Source organism: Herpailurus yagouaroundi, unplaced genomic scaffold, assembly GCF_014898765.1.
Source record: "Herpailurus yagouaroundi ecotype Mexico unplaced genomic scaffold, PumYag 530, whole genome shotgun sequence".
NCBI classification, from domain to species: domain Eukaryota; kingdom Metazoa; phylum Chordata; class Mammalia; order Carnivora; family Felidae; genus Herpailurus; species Herpailurus yagouaroundi.
The window spans coordinates 2,662,947-2,678,568 of NW_024412747.1; the positions used below are offsets into that span (position 1 = coordinate 2,662,947).

Sequence of the window (15,622 nt, forward strand, 5' to 3'; positions counted from 1 at the left end):
AGTCATCCTGTACTTAGAATCACAGCTTTCAAAAGCAAAAACAAAAACAAAACAAACAAAATCCCAGCTTTCAAAAAGAAATCGCCATGGGCTCCTTACATGCAAACCATCACAGGGCTTCAATAATGACCTAATTTAGAGAAAACAACTACTGACAGACCACACTGCTTACTCCTGGTCTTCCAGGTAAGAGGGATCAAGCTATCATAATCCATCCAGTCGAAAAGTTAGAGCAAACAAAAGGATCCTCACCATCGTGCCCAGAGATATTACTCAGCAAAACTGTCCTCACTGGAGACAAACTGCTAAAGAAGTCTTTGTTCCTCTGGGAAAAAAAAACAAAAAACAAAAAGCTGGACCACAATTCTGTTGGATGGGAGGTCCCTACTCTAACCCTACATGGAATTTTACGTGAAGATGGGAAATTCTGAGGGTTCACAGATCATTGTGGTGCCTACTTATGTGATGGTTAATCATCATGCTTCTTTCTCCTATTCTGCAGGTAGAGGGTCCACCCCTGGAAATCTCCAGAAGGACAGACTCCTAAAGCTGCCAGCAGGGATTCCCCCAAACACCACTGCAGATATCTGCAGTCTGTTTCATCAAATATGCAACACAGCAGGCTTTGGAAATCAAATAGAAAGGCTTTGGTTATAGCTTCCTTGGACGATCTTAGAATGCTAAGTGTTAAGAGTCAGTGTGCAAGGACGAGGTTGGTTTTGTGTGTTAAGTTTCTTTGTTGCTTCGTTACTTTTCTGAATGTTTTTGTTCAAACCCAAATAAAGACATCTAGCTTCATCTCAAGCAATTTCATGCCAAGGACAGTCTCTGGTGACTACGCATTTTCTCGTTGTCTTGCTATCCAGAGATCGGACCTAAAGCTCTAGAACCTAATCGGTACGCCCTGATGTTTTTATGCTCTCAACTCCAAACTGATGATATGTGAGGTGGCAAATGCTCTAAGCTCATGGAGACCTTCCACACTGCAGTGTGATCTGTAACTGGAATCATCAATGCTCTCTTCTGCCCAATGGGTAACATGAAATGTAAGTGTTCCATGGAATTACTGTTCTCTTAAATACACATCACATGACTCAGCGATGGAACAATGTCTAAAAATAAATACACACACATGGTTAGATTGTATGTGCGTCTCAAAAGTCCACTCTGTGCACTGATTTTATAACATATCGCTAATTTCACTATATGGCTAATTTCACAAGAAGATTTTCCAAATAATTTTAAAATCTGGGCTCCCTCCCTGAGAGACTTCAGTCTAAATATCATTAACCACAACAGCAAATCACAAATTTCAAAAAGACCATCCATGTGTACAAATGTTTCATGTGAATCGGAAAACAAAATGCTTAATGGGCTCATCTTTCTGCTTCCAAAAACATTCATGCAGAAAGTATCTGTTTTTATTGCTGGTGTTGTCTAATAGTTTTCAAAAGACTGCTCACAAATTAGATCAGAGAATCAAGGGGAAGATGGCAAAACATCCAGGTGTTCTAGGTGAGGTAGTGAGGGGACTGGAACCTGTCCCTAAGAAGCTAAGTCCCCAGGATCGAGTGGGCAGGCCCCATAAAAACACATGCTCATGACAAGCCAACCGGGGCCCCCAAGGGAAACTCACTCTTGTGTGGTAGGTGGGGCATTAAGATCACCCTCAGGTTCCCATTCTGAAGTTTGAATAATAAATGAAAGAATATTAATTAAAATACATTAACAATATTAGGTAATTTGGGGACAGGCAGTTCACAGATTACCCCAACCTTAAGAAAATCCCATTTTTGACAGTCTCAAAAATGTATAATTCACAGATCTGTTTCTACAGGGCTTTCAAATGAAGTGAGTCAAAAGCAAAGAGATTCTGATCCATTTCAAGAAGTCTCCGCTCTACTCAGCAGGAATGTGCACATGAATTTGTTAATAATCCATCCGTAAGATGTTCTCCTGAAAACAAACTCACTGCCATAATGTTACTGATTTTCAACCACCTCCGGCTTCCCCTCAGTGTTCGCCCTCCCCATCAGTACGTTCATTCCAGGAATAAAAAGCAAAATGAGCAGTAAGTGACATGAGACCTGAAAATACGAACACTGCAAATAATTCTCTAAAATACCTTCCTACACAGGGCCAGATGATTCCATGATTCTCAATACCTCACAACTGGCACATGGGGTATAGACAGCAGCTAGACAGAGCTCAGAGGATTCTGGACAGCGCGGGGGGGGGGGGGAGGTGGCGGGGCAGGGGGGGTGAGGAATTGCCTTCTGAGAGTTCCCATGCAAAGTAGAAGAAAGCTATAAACAAAGATAAGCAAAATCAACTTAGAGCGCTTTGGCATGAACTTAGATTGTCTTTATGAACCTGACGACAGACAGCCTTTCTGTCAAAAAGGGAGGGAATCCCGGGGGTCTTTGATTCCAACCTCACCAAGCACCCGTTGGTTTAACTACCAGAAGGGCCGGCCAGTGCGCTGTGGGCCACCAATCAGGCCATTTGCCGCCACAGCCTCCCAAGGTCACCTTCTGCACAGCATGCATCATTATCTGATCGCTCTCTCTGTCTTTTATTTATTTGTGGCCTATGTCTGCTCCCTCACCCTGCCTCCCTCCCAACACACCCAACACAATGGTGTCTTGTTCACACTATACCCCAAGAGCCTAAAATTATTGTCTGATGAACCGAGGAATCATGGGGTTCGCAAAACCCCAGCCCGGTCGATGGCAACATTTCTCTGCATCAGTTAATAACAAGTCCATGCTCTAATGGGATTCCTCAGTTTTGGGAGCTTTCTGAATTTGAGACAGTGAATCTGATTCACTCCAGGACATTCCTATAAAGTTATTTTTCGGATCCTGCAAGGGGCAGAGGCAGACCCCCACCCCCACCTGCCTCCCTCAGCAACCTGGCGAGCAGGTGACAGGCTAGTACAGCCCCTTAGCTGGCCTCCTCCGTGTTTCAATCTATCAATGTGCACACAGACAAATGGTTACATTTCACATCCAGTGGCTGAAGCCTATACCAAATTCCTGACCTCTCAAACGTGAACCAAATCTGTGCGGTAAGCTGATACACTCAGCAGCTAACAAGCCAATAGTCTGTCCTCAGCTCCCTCTTCTGTCTCTGGTTTTCAGATGGAAAGACCTATTCGCCAACCACCACTCACGAATCTGACTTTGAGAACGGGGTTTCCTTGGGTAAAAAGTGCTTTAAAAAGAACGAAAAAAGGAATTCAAGAGAATTACTTAAGTATCAAGTGAAGTACAGTCATAAAACCTGCAGTGTTTACGTCCTCAGCTCCTAAGGGAGACCCAAGGCATCTGGCGTTTGCCCACGTACACCTTGTGGATTCTGGAAAACACTAGGCAGGGGCGAGGGTGGGGGGCAGTTTGCAGCTGTGATCCTTTGCAACTTCTAAGGAGATGCTGTTGTTGGAAGTGTGGTACGGCATATCCCTTAGGTGTCTGAAAAGAAGGAACCACTGGTTAACTCTGAGCATAGGTGCGGGGTTAAAAGTACTTAGAAGTCCCTGGGGGCTCCCAACATCGGTAGTTGGTATGGGTGCCTGTGTGTTCCCATTCGAAAAGCTGAAAGAGGAACCTATCTCAGGCCAGAGTCTGCTGTTGTTCAATCTCTACTTCTATCAAACACAATGTGTAGATAAGAATATCAAATGCCACTGGATTTACCACTGGGTAAAGGAGATGGAGCATTTCTGCCTGGTCCTCGTTTCTACTGAAGTAGCAGCTGGAGAAAGAAGTAACTTTTAGGCCTGATGAAGCCTCTGCTCCTTGGGTATTCTAAAACCATGTCTCAGCCACCCCCTGTAACAGCCGGATTAGACTCCTGGAGAAAACTGTAACTCTACCTACAGATGCTTTAGATAATGAGATATTCATTGCACTTTATTTTTTATTTGAGAGAGAGAGAAAGAGAGAGAGAGAGCGAGCACGGGAGAGGGAGAGAGAGGGAATCCCTAAAGCAGGCTCTACGTTCATCATGGAGCCAGACGCAGGGCTCGATCCCACGACCATGAGATCATGACCTGAGCCAAAAGAAAGTTGGACGCTCAACCAACTGAGCCACCCAGGAGCCCCTATGCTTTATTTTTCCAACTGGCATAACCATCTTCCTGAAACACTGTTGCACTACACAGCAGGGTAAGTATTCTTCTGCTTTTCAATATTCCTGTTTCTCTAATTTAAAAGGACCCCAGAGTTACACTGAGCACACGCCTAACTCCCTCATTGATAGGTATGTGAATAAAAAGGGTATTCTGGAATTCTAGCCTAAGCTACCCCCAGAGATCTACTAAATATTAAATGGATTCATGATGTTCTATTGATACACCAAGCCCGGAGCCTTTAATGGTGGCAATCTTTGGTCAAATTAAGTACCAGACAGCGTAAAGATTCAACAATTCGTAGGTGAGAATCATGGTTTCCCAACATGTGATCTGAGGACCGCTAGAGGGGACCCAGGACTGCACAAGTCATCTCTTTTCCAACCACATATGTACGTGAGGCTGTATTTTCTTCAAATACTTCCAGCAAGTAACTACCTTAAGGAACACACCACAGGAGACTGAATACAAACGCAGATAGAAGAATCCAACTATCTTCTCTGAAGCCAAACATTAGAAATGAGCAAAAACTACAGTGTTATTCTTCCCACTATTTTTTTTAATATTTCATTAAGAAATACATTACTAGGATGAGGCTCCTGGGCGGCTCAGTGGGTTAGGTATCTGACTTCAGCTCACATCACCATCTCGAGGTTTGTGGGTTCGAGCCCCGAGGTGGACAGGCTCTGTGCTGACAGCTCGGAGCCTGGAACCTGCTTCGGGTTCTGTGTCTCCCTCTCTCTCTGCCCCTCCCCCACTCATGCTTTGTGTCTCTCTCCCTCCCCCCCCCCCCCAAAAACAAATAAACATTAAAAAAATTAAAAAAACAAAAAAGAAATATGTTACTGGAGCGCCTGGGTGGCTCAATCCGTTGAGCATCCGACTCTTGATTTCAGCTCAGGTCACGATGTCACGGTTGTGGGATCGAGCCTCACGTAGGGCTCCGCACTGAGCGTGGAATCTACTGCTTAAGATTCTCTCCCCCTCCCTCTTCTCTGCCCCTCCCTCACTCGTAGGTGCACTCACACTTACAATAAACATTAAAAAAAAAAGACATTATTTATGTTAATATAATTGTTTTAAATGATTAAAAAAGTTGTAAGTTAATAAATTTAATATTTTGAGAAGTGCAATTCACATAAACAGAAGCTCTTCAAAATGCTCAACAATTTCTTAGCATAAAAAAAAGAAGCACTTTAAGAACTGCTGACCGGAAACACCTCTACTGCAAGTGAAGCCTGCTCGCTGGCATCTTCTGGCCCAGAAAATTAGCCTATTGGCGTTTCTACGTCCTTAAGACTATGAGTCTGTAAAACAGAGGGGCATCAAGCGCTGGTGTTTCCTTCCTTCTTACCTTCCTTCTTTTTTCTTCTTCTTTTCAGTAACAAGAATAAAACAAGGATTTCAAAGAATTCTGTCTTTGTGAGGTTATGTATTTGAAATGGTGAAGTGACTTTTAAGCCATACTTAACACAATCCAAGTACCATACCCAGCTAAAAAGTTAAGGCTGGGGCCAAGTACATTTAAGACATTTTTGTAATAAAGGCAACTAATGATGCCATTGATTTAAATGTGAAAAACATTAAGTCATCCATGCTGTGCAGCATTCAGATGGTTAGGATCCTCAGATAATCGCGAATCGTGGCACTTGAACATTTCAAATATTTGAGAACGGTTATGGTGGCATTTTCCTACAATGGGTGATTTCACTCCCTAGTAAAATTCGACTACTCAACAAACATTTTTTTCCTGCAACCCAAGCACTTTATTAAAGCAAAACAACAGCAACTTATGATCAGAAACCGCGGGCTGATGTTCATTAACGCTCACTAATGTTCATTAACATGCTTGTGGCCATCAGATATTTGTGAAGTTTAAGTTACTTATGTTTGTTAAATTCAAAGAGGGTTTTGGTCATCACATGCCGAATTCTCTCTATTTAGCCTTTTTTAAAGCTCCCTGATGACAGAGGTTAAGGTTATTTGTGGCAGTGGGGGAGGGGGAGTGTTACCGGAGACACAGGAAGTCCAATAAAGATCTCTTGGATGAATTACGTAATTACGTGACGGCATGATTATCCCGTAATAACAGACTGTATTTAGTTACCAATGCCAGACTCACAAATGATCCACAAAAAGAATAAGCAGGGTGACCTGCTTCCACACCTCATCCTCCCAAAGGAAGCTATATACCAGTTCAGAAAACCAGTTCAAACACGGTAGGATACTAAGGAGGAACAAAACAGCCAAAGCTTCTCCATTGCCTCTGAAGATGCTTCAAATTCATCTGGTTTGTAACGACAAGTAAAATCCTAACGGAGGTACAACCACAATTTCATCTGGTCACACACTGTTTTCAGACACTTATTCTTTTCATCCGTAGTATTTGCTTGCATAGTCCACAGCTCAAACAGGTGATTCCTAATCTACAATTATCAGGATCTCTTTTGTTTTTAAAATTTCTCTATTAATTTTGGGAGAGGGGGTAGAAACGGAGAGAGAGAATCCCAATTCGGGGCTCGATCCCACAAATCACGAAATCATGACCTGAGCCAAAATCAAGAGTCAGATATTTAACTGACTGAGCTGCCCAGGTGTTCCCCAGAATCTCTTTTTTTTTTTTTAATTTTTTTTTAAATTTACTTTTTATTTTTTAATTTTTTAACGTTTATTTATTTTTGAAAGACAGAGAGAGACAGGCCATGAATGGGGGAGGGGAAGAGAGAGAGGGAGACACAAAATCTGAAGCGGGCTCCAGGCTCTGATGCCCGGGGCTCAAGCTCGTGAGATCATGACCAGAGCTGAAGTTGGATGCGTACCCAACTGAGCCACCCAGGTGCCCCAACCCCCGGAATCTCTTAATACAGCACTCCGTTCAATGTGTAACTTAGTTATCTACTAAGCAAGTTTAAATTATAGGATTTCATAAATGCTTCTATAGAAACAACTGCACTGGGCAATAAAACTTTAAATAAGCAAAAACCCCATGACGAGTCTAACATCCAGGAATGTGAATCAGCCCCCTGGAGTGTTATTAAGTTTCTACCTGCACAAATAATTAATAACATATAAATTATAATGGTTTATAATTGTTACAAAGAATAATTCTTTCTCTTACCAGTTTTCAGAATCAATTCTTAGTTTCTTGTTTTGCTTTATCATCTACTGGGGAGGCAGGGAGGTGGTAGAAATCCCAAGTATAGTCCAATCACCTTGAGCTTGTAAAATCTTACCTTCCCAGAAAAGAACTATAAAGATCAATGACAGGCCGTCAGTAGACATTAGTAAAATGGACAACTCCATTAACAACAGGATGAAGATATATTCAGACACTCAGGGCTACACTCTCAAACATCCCTTCCATTAAAAAAAAAAAAAAATCACAAACATTTGTCTCAAGTTCAAAACAAGGACTCAGATCAGAGGGAAAGAAAATTTTCATTGTCTTTCAGGGTAGCAAAATCTGGTTAACCAAGTAGAAAAGAGCATCACTTCATACAGTACAACTTAAGAATTACAAACAATATTAAAGAAAATAGGGAAGAAAATGCAGTTGAAGACCATGATAAAAGTGAACTATTTTGATATTTGGTTGAAAAACTGACAAGCTTTTGTTTATAAAATATATTATTGTGTACACAGTCCAGACTCTAATGCAATCAATATGAATAATAAACTTGTTTTATAAATGGAATGGCTTTATCATAATACTAAGGTATTCTTCATTGGTAAGATAATATACTCTGCTACTAACACAGTATGTGTTTGTCAAGTACTGATTGTTAGAGACTTTAGGATCCTGTAAAATTATTCTATTAACATGGTGTATTCATCATTCCCATTAGTAAGGCATGGTCCCTGGCCTCTAATATTCATTCTGGAGAGGAAAATAAAACTAATCCCCACATAGGAAGCAATTAGTAAGTAATAGGACACAGAATTAAGTTTCCAACTCACATTAATAATTTCATAAGCTTGTGTGTTCATTGGGGATGAGGTTATGGATGAGATGGTGATTGATTTGGGCCTTAAAAGCTAGCTCAAATGTGTATGTTTTCTCTATAAAATTGAAAATTTCCCCAAGGATCAATCTATTATAAGGTCTTTGTATCCCTCTGATGCCCAGCTCCTTGCAGAGTACACAATAAAGTGTTTAATGAGCCAAATCACAAGTGCCATGAAAATATAAGTGTATTGGGGCCCCTGGATGGCTCAGTCAGCTGGGCGTCCAACTTTGGCTCAGGTCATGATCTCACAGCTCGTGGGTTCGAGTCCTGCGTCAGGCTCTGTGCTGACAGCTCAGAGCCTGGAGTCTGCTTCAATTTCTGTGTCTCCCTCACTCTCTGCCCCTCCCTGCTCATGTTCTGTCTCTCTCAAAAATAAACATTAAAAAAAATTTTTTTAATATATGTATGTGTATTTGTCATAAAAGCAATTCACACATTGCACAGAACTCTCCTGTCTACTGATCACTGTTCCTCCCTAGGTGTGGTCCCCACAGACCATGCCCTGTCCTGGACCTAACATGACTACTGATTAGCTTCCACTTCTCTCTTCTCAATTCGGCTCACGCCTTTCTAACAACAGTAACCTGGACCATATATTACGTATCGCAAGCATGCTGCTCTGTCCAATCACATCAAGTCTGAAAGAAAGGCCTTGTTCTCCAATTCTGGCTACCGCCTAGCACTTCACATAAACTCATGAGAGATCCTGAGCCTGTCTCAGACACACAGAGCTAGATCCATTCTTTCTTTCTTCATTCATTCATTCGTTCACGCATTCAGGTGGCAATCATTTAGTCCCTAACTACTCTGGGTTGAGCACAATTCTAAGCACTGAAGGGATGAAAAAGAATATGATTATTGCCCTAAAAGAGCTCACAGCCTATGAGTTCAGCTGTTAGTAGACAATATTTTGGACAAAGACACAGCATACCAAAATGCTACCCGTTGAAGGTTGAGAAAGCAAACGCCGAGGCACTTTTAGGAGTAGGAGGACCAGAAAAAAGGGAGACAAAGGAAACTAAGGCAAAACTGTGCGATCTTGATAGATACAGGTAAACATCACTAATTTCCTCCTTAAGAGTCAGGGAGAAAGAGTATCTGGGAGGGATACACGGTGCAGGTGACACATTTCTCTCAAGAGTCCATGAGTGCTCCATTCTCTCCTCTCCGTACATTGACTCTTCTTGTTCTCTTTAATGTCTCCTCCCTTTATCTCCACAGTCCAAACTCCGCCAATCCCTGAGCCCCCCACGACAATACAACCTTCTCTGACTCCCCACAGCGGGAAGGAATCTCATCCTGAACACCTGAACCACTTCGTCTATAAGTACTTTATGATGATTTAACTTTCCACGGGGAGAGGAAACCAACTGCCATTCGTTTACCTTCGATGCCAGATACTCAAAGTGCACAAACGCTCGTAATCTTCCTACGGTGTTTTTCACTTGCATTTCATAGGTGAAGAAATCGGTCAGAGTCCAAGGGGTCACGGAACCCACACAGTAAACGTGACAGTGGTCTAGACCTCCACCTTCCTTTCATGACCCCACTGCACTCTATACATCAGTGTACTGGTTGAACATACTTACTGAACTGAATATACAATATAGTTGAATAGACAATATACTTATCGAAGGCTTATGCTGGCCTCTATTCTAGGACTACAAAAGTGGTCCTGCCCATACTCTCAGGAAGATCACCAAATAGTGTGGGAGAGCCACAGTTAAGTGGGAAAATGCATTTTAATATTAATATTAAAATTAATAGTTAATATTAATGACAATATCAATTTGCAGACATTAACAGGTAATTGCGCTTTTTAAAAAAAATATTTCAGGGGCGCCTGGGTGGCGCAGTCGGTTGAGCGTCCGACTTCAGCCAGGTCACGATCTCGCGGTCCGTGAGTTCGAGCCCCGCGTCAGGCTCCGGGCTGATGGCTCGGAGCCTGGAGCCTGTTTCCGATTCTGTGTCTCCCTCTCTCTCTGCCCCTCCCCCGTTCATGCTCTGTCTCTCTCTGTCCCAAAAATAAATAAAAAACGTTGAAAAAAAAATTAAAAAAAAAAAATATTTCAGCATTGGGAACACTGAGTCAAGCAAAATTAAACAGGTTTTTAAGACTTATCATATTCTGGGGTGCCTGAGTGGTTCAGTCAATTGAGGGTCCAACTTCAGCTGAGGTCATGATCTCGTGATTGGTGAGCCCAAGCCCCACACTGGGATCTGTGAGGACAGGACAGAGCTTGCTTGGGATTCTCTCTCTCTCTCTCTCTCTCTCTGCCCCTCTCCTGCTCATGTTCTCTCTCTCAAAAATGAATAAGTATTTTTTAAAAAAAGACTTCTCATATTTTTTTAATGTTTATTTTTTGAGAAAGCGCAAGCAGGGGAGGGGCAGACAGAGGGGGACAAAGGATCCGAAGCGGGGTCTGTGCTGACAGCAGCGAGCCAGATGCGGGGCTCGAACTCATGAATGGCAAGATCATGACCTGAGCCCACGTTGGACTCTCAAACTACTCAGCCACCCAGGTGCCCTAAGACTTCTCAGATTCTTTAATGCAAAATCTCCAGGAAGTGAGCGTAAATGAGTTATTCTCCCAGACTTCTTTCTTTTTTGCTTGGTAAAATTTATAATTTTAAGCATTTTTTTAGTGCACAGTTCACTGGCCTTAAGTACATTCACAATGCTGTGCAAACATCATTACCATCCATTCCAGAACTTTCTGACCACAGATTTTGTGGAAAGTACCACCAGTGGGGGAAGGAGGGTCCCAAAGAACACACTTTGATAAACCTGTGACACGATGCTCAGGGATGCGGCAGGGGTGCCCCAGACGCTGTGAGAACACAGGACCCACACCGCTAAATAAAGGACCAGGGCAGGTCTCTCCAACCCAGAGGCCTAAGCGTCCAACCAGACACCTGCAGGTGAAAAGCCGAAAAAGACAGATGTGAGGCTGGGCAGAATGAGCAGTCATGTAAAGGCCCAGCTGGGAGAGGTGACAGGGCACCATCAGGGCTATGAAGATCCCTACAGGCCCCCAGGGGCAGAGGAGTGCCACATAAGCAAACGGCTGGTCAAGTGGCAAGGGGACTGGACGAGAGCATTAGTTTATGCCTGTGTTGCCGCCCTCAATGTTGTGGTCATGGCAAACTTTTATAATTTCTAGACACTCAGAATTCAACTTCCACTCTCCCTGCAGAGTAGTAGCAACACTAACCCTTCCTATTCCTCCCAATCAGATCTAGAACTGCATGAAGGACCGTTAAATACTCAGCCGTGCACACGCTCCTGAATTACTAAATCATTTACATAGAAACCACAGGAACATGCAGGTGGACACTTACTTTACTTAGTAAAAACTCACTAAGGGGCACGTGGGGGGCTCAGCTGGTTAAGCGTCCGACTTCGGCTCCGCTCGTGATCTCGCGGTTCCTGAGTTCGAGCCCCGCGTCGGGCTCTGTGCCCACAGCTCCGAGCCTGGAGCCTGTTTCGGATTCTGTGTCTCCCTCTCTCTCTGCCCCTCCCCACTCATGCTCTGTCTCTCCCCCTCTCTCAAAAATGAATAAACGTTAAAAAATTTAAAACAAATAAACGTGAAAAATAAAACTCGCTAAGCTCTCTTCCAATACGAAACCACAAACATCCACCTTCTGTTTCAAATCTAACCATCTATTCTTCCCCCTAAATCAAATTCTGGTCTCTGTCTTTAGTTTCCTAACCCACTGCCTGCCTGTCAGTTTCGTGTGTTGATTTAGTTCAGGTCCCCTCTTTTATCAGGGAGTTTCATCTGAGGAAAGAAAGAGATAACTGCCGCCCAAAGTTAATCCCCAAAGACCTAAAGACCCCGGAGGCATGAAATGCCAAGTGGCCCCAGGGGCACCTGAGACTTCGCAAAAGCAGGAGGAAAGGATGAAGAGTGACGAAGCACGCATCCATCTTCACTGCTGACAACAATGAGAGCCTGGTATAGAGGGACTCACACACGTTTCAAAATCCTATTTCACTCTCGCAGCACCTGGGTGGCTCAGTCGGTTGAGCGTCTGCCTTCAGCTCAGGTCATGATCTCGCGGTTCGTGAGTTCAAGCCCCACATCGGGCTCTGCGCTGGCAGCCCGGAGCCTGCTTGGGATCCTCTGTCCCCATCTCTCTCTGCCCCTCCCTTGTTCTATGTCTCTCTCAAAAATAAACATTTAAAAAATAAAATAAAAATCCTATTTCACTCTCGCAGCACCTGGGTGGCTCAGTCGGTTGAGCGTCTGCCTTCAGCTCAGGTCATGATCTCACGGTTCGTGAGTTCAAGCCCCACATCAGGCTCTGCGCTGGCAGCCTGGAGCCTGCTTGGGATCCTCTGTCCCCATCTCTCTCTGCCCCTCCCTTGTTCTCTCTCTCTCTCAAAAATAAACATTTAAAAATAAAATAAAAATCCTATTTCACTCTTGAAACCAATGGGGAGAGAGTGAAAGCAAAAATATATACAAGTATAATATACTTTAAACCACGTATGTTATGCCCGCTGCAGTCTATAAAACCTCTTAGGAAGACAAAGAAGGTCCAAATCCACCAAGGTCACTACTGAATTCTTTTGCTTAAATCCTACTTTGTCTTCAGAAAGCTGGGTAAGCAGTTTAACAGTGTTCTACTGGCCAATCAGAAACGGAAAATAACTTCCACGAGGAATCTAAAAACAAACAAACAGAAAAGCTAAGCTCGTAGACACAGAACACAGATGGTGGTTGTGAGAGGTGGAGGGTCGGGGGTAGACAAGATGGGTGAAGGGGATGCAGAGGCACCAACTTCCAATTATAAAATCCATCCTGGGAATGGTAACGCACTGCACAACGTAATACTGTAATCCATACTGGGAAGCTGCTAAGAGAGTGGATCTTGAAGGTTCCCACCGCAAGAAAAAAACTCCTAGGGCACCGGGGTGGCTCAGTTGGTTAAGCATTCGACTTTGGCTCAGGTCACGATCACACAGTTTGTGACTTCGAGCCCCACACTGGGCTCTGTGCCGACAGCTCAAAGCCCACTTCAGATCCTCTGTTCCCCCTCTCTCTCTGTCCCTCCCCCACTGCCACTCGTGCCCTCTCTCTCAACAATAAATAGAACATCTAAAAAAAAGAAAAAAAAATCTGTAACTGTGTATGTGACGGATGCTAACCAGACTTACCATGGTGATCGTTTCACAATCTATACAAATATCAAAACATTTTATTGTACGCCTGAAGCTAATAAAATGTTGCATGTCAATTATGCCTCAATAAAAATAAATAAAAATTTTAGATCTTAAATCCAAACAAAAAAAAAAGTCAAGTAATTGTATAAAAAGCCATATACTGTATATTCTTAGTTGTAGATTCACGCTAAAGACTCTGGAAACTTCTGCAGCACAGACACTTGTCTTTGTCTTTAAATAAATGAATGAATGAATGAATGAATGAATGAATAAATAAATAAATAAATAAATAAAGCTGCACCTAACTTTCCTAGCCCACAGACCTTCACAGGGTCCAGGGGGACAACCTCATCGCAGAATAGCTGGAAATTTTCATCATCAAATCACTGCACATCTCCAGATCTCAGACTGCCCCACAAGTAATACTTTGTTCAGAGAGGCAATACATCACTCACTGATCAGTAGGTGAGCACTTTTATCTGTGTCCCTGGAGAGTAACAACGAAGGAACAAGCCAGCCCCACGAGGCGCTCTCAGAAACCAAAGGTGCAGAGAAGCCGAGAATCAGATTTGCAGAGAAAAGTGCACCATCCATAATCCACAGCTCCTGTGACCTCTTCCCTTTGGGGGCTATAATTGGAGGTTACCAGTGTTATCTGGCGACAGCAATGCAACCCAAAGCCCTTCTCCCAGGCTGCAGTCTTTTTGGTGTGTGTGTGTGTGTGTGTGTGTGTGTGTGTGTGTGTGTGAATGTGTGTGTGTGGTCCTCCTCTCCTTAAATCGCATTTATTAATTTACGACAAAGGTGCTTCCCAGGGTCATCCACCCTTTAAATCTACTTCCCGGGAGAATGAAACTTTTTGAAAGTAATAAGTACCAACCCAGAAAACTTTAAGAGACGCATTATTTTAATCTGTCCTTTGCAGAACTGAAACACCACTCCACAGCCCACAGAATTCCTATAGTAGAAGACTACATTTTTATTTCTAATACAAACACAGCCTTGGGGTGATTTAAATGAAAAAATATGTAACAACTCAAAGAAGCATCATCTAAATTTACGATGTTCATTTTCTACCCATGGCCTAAAAATGGTTTCGCAGGTTGCCTGCAAACTTATTGAAAAACTAAAAGACATTTATTGAGTTGTAGTTTATAACCTTCAGGAACTACACAAAAAATATGCTCTGCATACACATCCCTCGTCCTATCTAGAACTGTTTCATGCCAGCTGACTCAACATTAAATTCATTATCCAACCAAATATATTGCAACAGTGCACAAGAGTTATTTGATAGAAATATTATTACCTAATTTGAACTGTCAGAAAAATGATGGGTAATAAAGGCCCATCGTTATTTAAAAAAAAATTTAGATTTCAATTAAAGAAGTCCTAGGAAAGACAGACACGGTCTCCTTTCCCAACTCTTATCAACTTATTTCCATTCTCCTATATGTCGCCTCTCCATTAATAAAGTCATCGTTCGCCCAAGTACCAACACTAGAAACCTTTAATTCATCCTTAATTCATTCTTCTCCCATCCTAGCGTTCCTCAGACCAATTCATCTGCCTCACTTCCATTTTTGCTCTAAATACTCTGTCATCCATCAACTCTTTGTCCAAACCTTCATCATCTCCCACTGGGGGAGAGACAGAATCACAAGCAGGCCCCATGCAGCCAGCGTGGAGCCCAACATGGGGCTGGAACCCACAAAGCAACTGTGAGATCACCATCTAAGCCAAAACCAAAGAGCCAAATGCTTAACAGACTGAGCCACCCAGGCACCCCTTGAATCACCTTTTTTTATTTATTTTTTTTAATGCTTATTTTAGAGAGAGAGAGAGAGAAGAGTGCGAGCAGAGGAGGGGCAGAGAGAGAGGGAGACACAGAATCCGAAGCAGGTTCCAGGCTCTGAGCTGTCAGTACAGAGCCTAACACAGGGCTCGAACTCACAGACCACGAGATCATGACCTGAGCCAAAGCCGGATGCTTAACCGACTGAGCCAACCAGGTGCCCCTTGAATCACCTGTTTAAAAAGCGAATGTGATCCAGCACCCAGCACGGTGACTATTGTAAAGGTCTTTCGTAAATACATGCTAGATCAGTACAGGTCATGTCCCGTTGCTTAAAAACCTCGGACTCCACACTTAGCCCACCTCCAGTTCCCAAAGGGCATCAATTACAAGGCCCTTACCCTGCTCCATCAGCAATCGCCTTGACACTTCGATTATCATAAGCAACAATACAATATCAATAACAATAATGATCCCACACTGAGCTAAACATCCATAAACTTGGATATTTTTGA

The 15,622-nt window shown here is 43.0% G+C and overlaps 1 protein-coding gene across 13 annotated transcripts in view; it reads right to left on the bottom strand.

The window, feature by feature from the left end:
- RYR2 (ryanodine receptor 2) overlaps nt 1-15,622 on the bottom strand; it is a 768,472-nt gene that overhangs the window by 654,884 nt on the left and 97,966 nt on the right. The window lies entirely within an intron of this gene.